The following is a 9346-nucleotide window of genomic DNA, read 5'->3' on the forward strand; positions in this document are numbered from 1 at the left end:
GGTTCCTACTAATATGTACCATGCGTATAATGTTATAAATTTTGAAATTATGCTTGAGATATTTGTGAGATTTATTAATGCAGTATTTGTTGTATGTTTAATAGTTACGAATTAACAATTGTTACTATATGTTTCAAAGCATGGTTACACATTATATTCGTATGACTGTTTTTGAATATGACAGGGTTCGAGTATCAAATAAGATGTTTGTTTAATGTTAATGTTTCGTAAAATTTTACTATGTGTTTTATAAATTATTATGTATGCATTCGTAATGACCTAAGAGTTTATATAATCATTCGAAAGTTGTGTCAGATCCGGTAATGCCTCATAACCCCATTCCGGCGACGGATACGGGTTAGGGATGTTACATTAAAAGTAACATGTTTTAATCTCATTATTAATGCATTTTAGGTGACTATTCGATGTTAATGGTAAATTTTATGCTCCTAATCCTTTACATTCTTGTTTTTATACATAGGAGAGCATTTGGGAGAAAAATGAGCGAAAATTAAAAAAATCGAAGTGAGTTACAGGAACCACACAGGCTTGACCATTCCACACGCCTTGTACACACGACCATGTAAGCCATACAGTCTGCCACACAGCCATGTGGTAGGCTGTGTCAATTTTGAGGATTACACTCTGAACGGCAAAAAGACATGATTTTTAGGGTTTTTCGGGCATTCTAAGACCTACATATGACAAAAATAAGAAGATAGGAGAGAGTCATCATACAAAATTCAAGAAAACAACTTGAAAAACACCACTAAAGCCGATTCTGAAGTAGATTCCCACCAAAATTGAATATTCCCTTTTGATTTCTTTGGAGATTGTTATGAATTTCTTTGTTTCCTGTGGTTATACTATCTTTTGGATGTTTTTTATTTGCTAGCATGAATTAATTTTCTAAATACCTAGGGAGATGAATCCTATGATGGATTATGTCATTCAATTTTTATTTTACGCAATAAAGACCTAGATCTTGTTCTCAATTATGTGTGCTTAATTCTCGGTTTAATATCTCTAGACTATTAATCCATGTTTTATATGCTTAAATTAGAGGAAGAATAAACCTTGTTTAAAAGTAGATCTAGCATAATTGAGTGGAGTTGCATGCAATCCTAGAAATAGGACCACATAGATCTATCATAATAGAGTCAAATCTAATAGGGAAATCCATAAATCAAGTTAATGCGATAATAAGGGTTTTAATTAGAAAGAAATTTCAATTAATCAACCTAGAGTCAGTTGCTCTTATTCCTGAAAAGAGACATTAACATAATTTAGGGATTTTTACGGATAAAGATACTAAGTAAAGAAATTGCAGAATTTAGATTCATAATGACAGATGAAATCTATGTGAATTCTTTCTTGGATATTGTTTCACTTCTTGGTTATTATTCTATTATTTTCTTGAATTCTTCTTTGTCATGTTTGTAGTTAATTAATTTAGTTAAAATTTATTTTAATTAATCACTCAAATTTATCTATTAAATAATAGAAAGTCAATAATTACTAGTACTTTTAGTCTTCATGGGAACGATATCTATGGTTACCATAGATATACTATTCATTATTAGGTGCACTAACCTTAGTTAGATTTTTAGTTTGCCATGGACTAAAATATTAGGAAATTTTTATTTCAATTAATTTAGCCATTTTTTATTTTTATTTTAATATTTTTGTTTTTAATTTAATTTTTACATTCTAATTTTTTTCATTTGTTTGATTTTGACAAGTTCTTCTGGTTTATGACAGAGGAAACCCATTGGAACCATTAATTTTTTATAGTGAGTTGAAAGAACTACTCACAGAAATCTAAGGGAAGTTAGAGAAGCAAAGCAAGGTCAACAGATTTTAATAGACGATCAAGTGGAAAAGGATATTACTGTGGAGATGGATGATAATCAACATAATCAGCAGCCTTCTGCACGTCTTGCTCCTCGTACTATGTTTGATTATGGTAAGCCTACTCTGATTGGGGCTAAATCGAGCATAGCTAGATAGACTATTGCTACAAACAATTTTAAGCTAAAGCCAAACACAACTCAGTTGGTACAGTAGTATGTTCAGTTTGATGGGTTATAAGATGAAGATCCGAATGCTTACGGTTGTTCCCATTATCTTTAAGGAGGAAGGCAAAATAGTTGTTAAATTCACTTCCATGGGATTCTATCATGACTTGGGATTAGATGACTAAGAAGTTTCTGTTGAAGTACTTCCCACCAACTAAAATAGCTAAGTTGAGAAATGACATTTCTTCTTTTTCTCAAATTGATTTGGAGACATTATATGATGCATGGGAGAGATTTAAGGATCTTTTGAGAATATTTATTCATCATGACTTACCTTTGTGGCTACAAGTTTAAACTTTTTACAACGGTTTAAATCCCTCCACTAGGCAACTAATTGATGCAACAACTGGTAGAACATTGAATAATAAGACAGTTGAGGTAGCTCAAGAGTTTATTGAGGAGATGGCATTGAATAACTATCAGTGGTAAGTCATGAGAATGAAATTGATTAAAGCAACCAGTGTTTTTAATATAGATGCAGTTGCTATGTTGGCAAGTCAGGAGGAAGTACTGAGTAAAAGCATTGATGGTTTGAGTTGCAATAACACGATGTGTAACGCCCCAAATTTAGGCCTAGAAGTATTGGGTCTTGTGCATGGGAGCAAGTAGGAGGCGGCAAAATAATAGTTAGTTGTGCAAGAAAGTGATGCAAAATCATGCTTGTCTCAGTGGTTAAGTGTTCTGGGAAGAGTCTGAGAAGTCTTGGGTTCAAGCCTAAGCAAGAGCAAAAAGTTTTGATTTTAAAGGAATAAGCACTGTATCTAGGCAGTAGGATTTTATTTAAATGTGGGTAAAACATGTCATAAAAAGCCTACTAGCCTAGTGGTAAGTGGCGTGTGGAGTGTGCTAGTGGTCTGAGGTTTGAATCCCTACTTGTGCAAATGGAGATTATTTTTACTGTTGGCTGTGAGAGGTAGTAGAGTTTGGTTGAAACACTGCAGAGTGAAGTGGAGTTTGAATTGGTCATGGAGGGATTGTAGGAGGGAGTTAAGGAGAGATATGATGAGAGATTTTAGGAGAAAATTGTGGGGAGATAAAGGGAAGAGAATGGTATGCCGAATGGGGACTCTAGGCACTCTTTGTTTTTGGTTTTGGTGGGTTTTGTCACTTCATTCAGTTGCTGTTCTTTGGAAAACTGATTGGTGTCTAGAGAGTGGTCGTCGTGCTTTCCTTTTTGGGTGCTTTCGGGTTTTCATTTTGGAGTCTTCTCCATTGCCGATTTCTCTCTTCTTTCCTCTCAAGTCATTTGATTTTTGCTCCTAGGTTTAATCAATTCTCCTCCGTCCTCTACTTCTCTAAACCTTAGTCGTATAACCCTTTCTCTTCTCATCTCCACTCATTCAACTTTTACCAAGCATTTCCTCTCTATTTGTTTAAACTGAACAGTTCTACCCCCCTCACTTCGACTTTTCACTGCTCTTCTCCTTCCACGATTTTGTGTTAGTTGAATACTTCCCCCTTTTATGCTTCTATTTTATTTCAGTTAGTAAGGGTTCTCTGACGAATCAGTAAGTGCTCCTGTTTCCTCTTATTTCTTCTCTACTTATGTGATCTCTCTTCTAACAACTTATGATCTGCCAAATCATTCAAGGAAGTGTGGATTCTATTGTGGAGGCTTAGGACGAATACTCTTCTCTTTGCAAGTGGGCTATCCACTTTTGGGGTAAGTGCTTTAAGTGTAATGTATTTCATATTGGATTTTAAATACTTATCAATCGATAGAACGTTTCTTATGAAGGTTAGAGTTTTGGAGCTGTATGTGGGTGTTATGTCAGTGGGGTTCTACAATTGTTGGATTGGTAAGTATCAGTGAATCGATCGGATCCTTTTCAATATTGTGGTTTGGAATAACGATGAATATAGGCTAATGAGGGGATGTGGATGACCATAGGTTCTCGATCTCAGAAGTGGTTCAGCTACGACATCACAATAGGTGTGTAACCACACCACCCCTAATCGTAAATTGGCAAAAGCTGAAATAAGTGACCGTCGACACTACACGAGCCACGCTCACTCGTGTGGTAGTCCAAATGACCAAACATAGGCGTAAGATCGTTAAGGCCAGCCATGAACAATTTCATGGGCTGAGGCCGATTTGGGCCATGTTGGGCCAAAATGGGTCATGTGGGCCCCACGAGCTTGTGGGCCCCACACGAGTAAACCACACTAAAGTGTGGAAAATATTGGGCCGGGTTGTGTAGTACACACGACCAAGACCATTTTTGGGCTTCATGGGCCACACAGGCGTGTAGGTCTACATAGGCCCGCATTATGGGCTTTGGGCCATTTCCATTGTTTGATTGTTAAGGTTGCAAGGGTCGCCCGAGGCAACTGTGACCTTCTATTGGGTCGATAAGCATACCTAAACCCTTATGTGATAAAATGACAATTTTGCCCTTATGTGATAAAATAACCGAAATACCCTTGTAGGGTAAAATAACTGTAGTACCCTGGTAAGGTAAAATGACAGATTTATTCTACGATGTGTATGATTGTATTTGAGCATGCCATGTAATATCTATGTTGCTTCCATGTATAATATTATGTTGCATTGCATGGGGTGGGATATATGATTTTGAAGAAGTGTACTATACTGATATGGTCGCATGGGTCACACAAGACGACTGTGGACCTACTAATGGCTTTAACCCTACTATACTAGCAGCTTTATTGCAATACTATTTTAGTGCCACAACCAGTGCTACTTGGTGTGTAGGGCTAGGTGGGTCGATTTTATCCCCACATGGTGTGTAGGGTTGGTACGGAGATGGTGTGTAGAGGCTGGATTGGGTAGGATTTTCTGCATTGATCATGGTTACCACACTAATTACTGTTATTGATATGGGCCAAGGCCCAGACTGCTACTGTTACTTGTATGGGCTAGGCCCAGAATGTATTCACTCTCTGCATGTCTATCTTTGTGTTATTATGGGATTACAAACTGAGTTTTCGTAAACTCACCCAACTGTATTAACTGTACAAGTAATCCTTAGGCGAATCGGTGCTGCGAGGGACTCAGAGGTGGACACACAACAGCTTATGCTTCTGAATTTATCTTTTAATTTATAAGTAGTTTTATTTTGGTATTTTTATGTAAAAGGCCCCTTTTTAAATTTTATTATTTAATTTGGACTTTTATTATTTTATTATGATTTATACCTGCTAGTGGTAGGATGCAGGTTTTCAAAAGATATGCACGATTTACCAAAATACCACGAATATGCAAAACTGTTTTAGAAGCTTCCAAGATAAATGAGATTTTGGAATTATTAACATTTTAAAGTAAATATTTTTTTAGTGATGCAAGTTTTAAAATTATTTTCTAGATTACACAAAGAGGCTAAATAAACATTGGGCTTTTCAAATGTTATCATGTTTTATGAAAAAAACTTCAATATGACATTGCCAGATTTAGCCATAACGTCTAGGTCGTGTTTGGAGTGTTACACAATGAATCTGGTAATGCAATGCGATGTGACTGGAGCAGGGATAGTCAATCCGGAATGTTTACCATTCGATTCTAATATGGAGCATGAGTAAGTTAACTTTATGGGTAACAATTCTAGACCTCAAAATAACCCCTATAGTAATAAAAATAATCCAAGATGGAGGAATAATCCAAATTTCCCTTAGGGTGGTCAAGGTAATTAAAGGTCACAACCCCCCTGTGTTTTCAGCAACATTATTAGCAAGAAAAGAAACTGAACCTTAAGGAGATGTTAGCCAAATATATTTCGGTGTCTAAAACTAGATTTCAGAACTGTGAGACAAATCTGAAAAATCAGCAAGAATCGATTCAAGGGCTTGAAAATTAGATTGGACAACTTGCTAAACTTTTTTCAGAGAGACAGCAAGGTGGCTTACCTAGCAACACTGAAACCAACCCAAAGGAGCAAGTCCATGCAATCACTATTCAAAGCATGGAAGGGTTAGTTGAGCCTAAAAAGAAGCTAAATCTAAAAGTTTTTGAGAAAAATGATGAGGTTGAGGAAAGCAAGAAAGAGCATAAGCTGATGGTAGAGAATACAAACCACGAATTCCATATCCAGCTATATTGAAGCAAGACCGCATAAAAGAAAAATAAGGTAAATTTCTTGAACTTTTGAAAAATTGCATATTAACTTACCTTCTATTGAAGCCCTTTCGTAAATGCCAAGGTATGCAAAATTTTTAAAGGAGTTTTTAACAAATAAAAGGAAGTTAGACAACTTGTCAACTGTGGAGCTCAATGAGGATTGCTCGGCCATTCTCCAAAACAAATTTCCTAACAATCTTAAAGATCCAAGGAGTTTTACTATTCCTTGTCTTATTGGTAGTTTAAATGTTGAAAAACCTTCGGCTGATCTAGTTGCTAGTATACATTTCATGCATTATAAAATGTCCAAACAACTTGGTCTCGAGGAACCAAAACCCACTAGGACAAATATTCAATTAGTTTACAAGTTAATTAGGTATCCTAGGGGTATTATTGAAGATGTACTTGTTAAAGTTGATAAAATTATATTCCCTATTGATTTTTTTTTATTTTGGACATGGATGAGAATATTGAGGTACCCATGATCTTAGGTTGACCATTTTAGTCACTACTAGAACTGTTATTGATTTGGGTAGTAGTGAACTTGTGCTGAGCGTAGGTGATGAAAAGGTTACTCTTAAAGCACATGATTTTGTTAGAGTTCCTAGGGAGCTACATAATACTCGTTATTCTGTTAATGTTAGTAATCATGTTACTCGAAATTCTTTACAGGAATTCACTAATGAATACGTGTTCGAACAATATTCGCCTCAAGGTGATAAAATCAAGGGATGTGTAACCTCCTTAACCCGTAACAATCACCGGAATAGGTTAAGAGGCATTACCAGACCTGTAACTTAATTTAAAGCACTCATTTCACAAATATCATCACATTTCAATAACCATCAATCATCCACATTCAAAATGTACTTAAATCAATCGTACAAAGTCTTAATCATGCATTTGGGACTAAATTGATAACATATAAAACTTTCAGAAACTTAGAAAATTTTCAACTTTTTAGAAAATTTTCAACTTTTCAAGTGACACACGCCCATGTGAACAGCCTGTGTGCCTCACATGGCATTAGACACGCCCGTGTGTCTTAAGTCGTGGTAAAACAGAGCATACATACTTACTTGGCCACACGGCCACAAGACACGCTCGTGTGCCAGGCCGTGTAAAAATTAGGGAGGCTACTGACTTGGGTCACATGGTCGACCACACGCCCGTGTGCCACACACGACCGATAGACACGCCTGTGTGTCTAGGTCGTGTCTCTGCCCGTGTGGACAAAAATAGGCCATTTAAAAAGCCAAATTTGCTAGCCTAAAACATAAACATTTACATTCATATTAGACCACAATTATGCAACTCAATTGGCAACCAAAATAACCAATTCAATATACATTATAAGCCATAACCAAGCTTACCATTTACAAATCCAAATACATATTTAATCACATATGCAATTCTTTCATCTAACATCTATATATCAGGACTTGATTTGCATAAATTCATTCAAATGTTACCATATCAAAACATACACCATTAAACACCTATATGAAATCAAAATATGATACCAAAATAAGCCAAATCACATGGCTTAAATTATATACAAATTCATTCTTAAACCATGATACCAAAACATAACTATTATCAACAAACTAGCCTATACATGTCATATTTACATAAGTTCATAAGTTCAAAATGCCAATTAGAAATTGGATAGTGTGACGTGCAACTTCGACTTATCCGAAACAAACGAGCTAACGAACCTTACAAGACATAGAAAATGAAACAGAGTAAGCTTATAACTTAGTAAGCCCGTATAATTTAGAATTTAAACTTACTATTTGTAAACATAAAGCAATAAATAAAATGCCAACAATTCAATTTAACCATCACCTAATCACAAATATTCATCACATGTTAGCCATTTAACAAATACATAAAGCTATCTATTATTACTTTACTTTGCATCAATTCTAAAGTCACATATCAAATATTTAACACTTATAACCTGTAACTTATCCGAATAAGCAATATTTAAGCCTGTTGAACCTGTAACACCCCGAACCCGAGACCGACACCGGAGTCGAACACGAGGTGTTAACAGACTTTAAACCACTTATTAAAATTTTTTTCCAGACAAGCTGCCAATCTGCGCACTAGTCGCTTTAAAAATCATATCTTGAGCTCTGGAACTCGAAATCCAGTTCCGTGAATTTTCCCTGAAACTACACTCATATGCCCATCTACATATTTTTTTCTAGAATTTTTGGTTGGCCAAATTAGTACAGTTTATTAGTCAAAGTCTCCCATGTTACAGGGATCGACTACACTGACCTTTGTGCATTACGACCTGGATATCTCCCTGCACAGAGCTTCAATACTGATGCCGTTTGTTTCTATAGAAACTAGACTCAGAGAGGAATCTATACATATATGGTATGACTCCTATTTATCTCTGGTTAATTTATAATGAATTTCCAAAGTCGGAACAGGGAATCCAGAAACCGTTCTGGCCCTGTCTCACGAGAACCTGAATATCTCTTAACATACTGTCCATATGATCCTTTCGTTGCTTCTATATGAAAATAGACTCATCCAGCTTCGAATACATAATTTATTCATCAATTAATTCCACTCCTACTATTTTTAGTGATTTTTCAATCTCACGTCACTGCTGCTGCCAGCATCTGTTACGAAAGCAACTATGCCCATTTCGTGATTTCTCCTTGATCTAACTAGTAATTCGTCATACATATCACAAATTATGATCATGACTAGCCATGCCAAAGGCTAATCATTGTCAAACATCCCCCTACTACACTATTGCCATATCATGAATTTTAACACCAAAATAATCAACCATGACATATGGCGTAAAAAGGTCGAATTATCAAGATTTACGACCTAACGTTATGAAACCAAACCCAACCGAACATTTATGCCATTTTCGCATGGCTAAAAGTTTACATACCAAATTTCAAAAAAACATATTAGCCTATACATGCCGAAATGTTCTCTTAGACCAACTAAGAAGAAAATACCAAAGGTTGCTAGCCGGTGTGATGACTTCGACGACGGCACGATCACGCAAAAAAAGACGAGTCCAAGAAACCTAGAATAGGTGACAAGCAAACACCGAATGAGTATATAACTCAGTAAGCCATAAGCATTCCACAACCATCCATTAATAAAATTATCACAACAGGAAACAATGAAATGAGGTTAAGTACTCCATCCA

At 35.9% G+C, this 9346-nt stretch overlaps 1 non-coding gene across 1 annotated transcript; it reads right to left on the reverse strand.

The window, feature by feature from the left end:
- Positions 1-2243: 2243 nt before the first annotated feature.
- Positions 2244-2350, reverse strand: LOC121231069 (small nucleolar RNA R71). The gene has a single exon (XR_005929138.1). It is a non-coding gene; the product is annotated as a small nucleolar RNA R71 (small nucleolar RNA).
- Between the last annotated feature and the right edge of the window lie 6996 nt (positions 2351-9346).

The sequence above is a fragment of the Gossypium hirsutum genome, chromosome A06 (assembly GCF_007990345.1).
Source record: "Gossypium hirsutum isolate 1008001.06 chromosome A06, Gossypium_hirsutum_v2.1, whole genome shotgun sequence".
Classification (NCBI taxonomy): domain Eukaryota; kingdom Viridiplantae; phylum Streptophyta; class Magnoliopsida; order Malvales; family Malvaceae; genus Gossypium; species Gossypium hirsutum.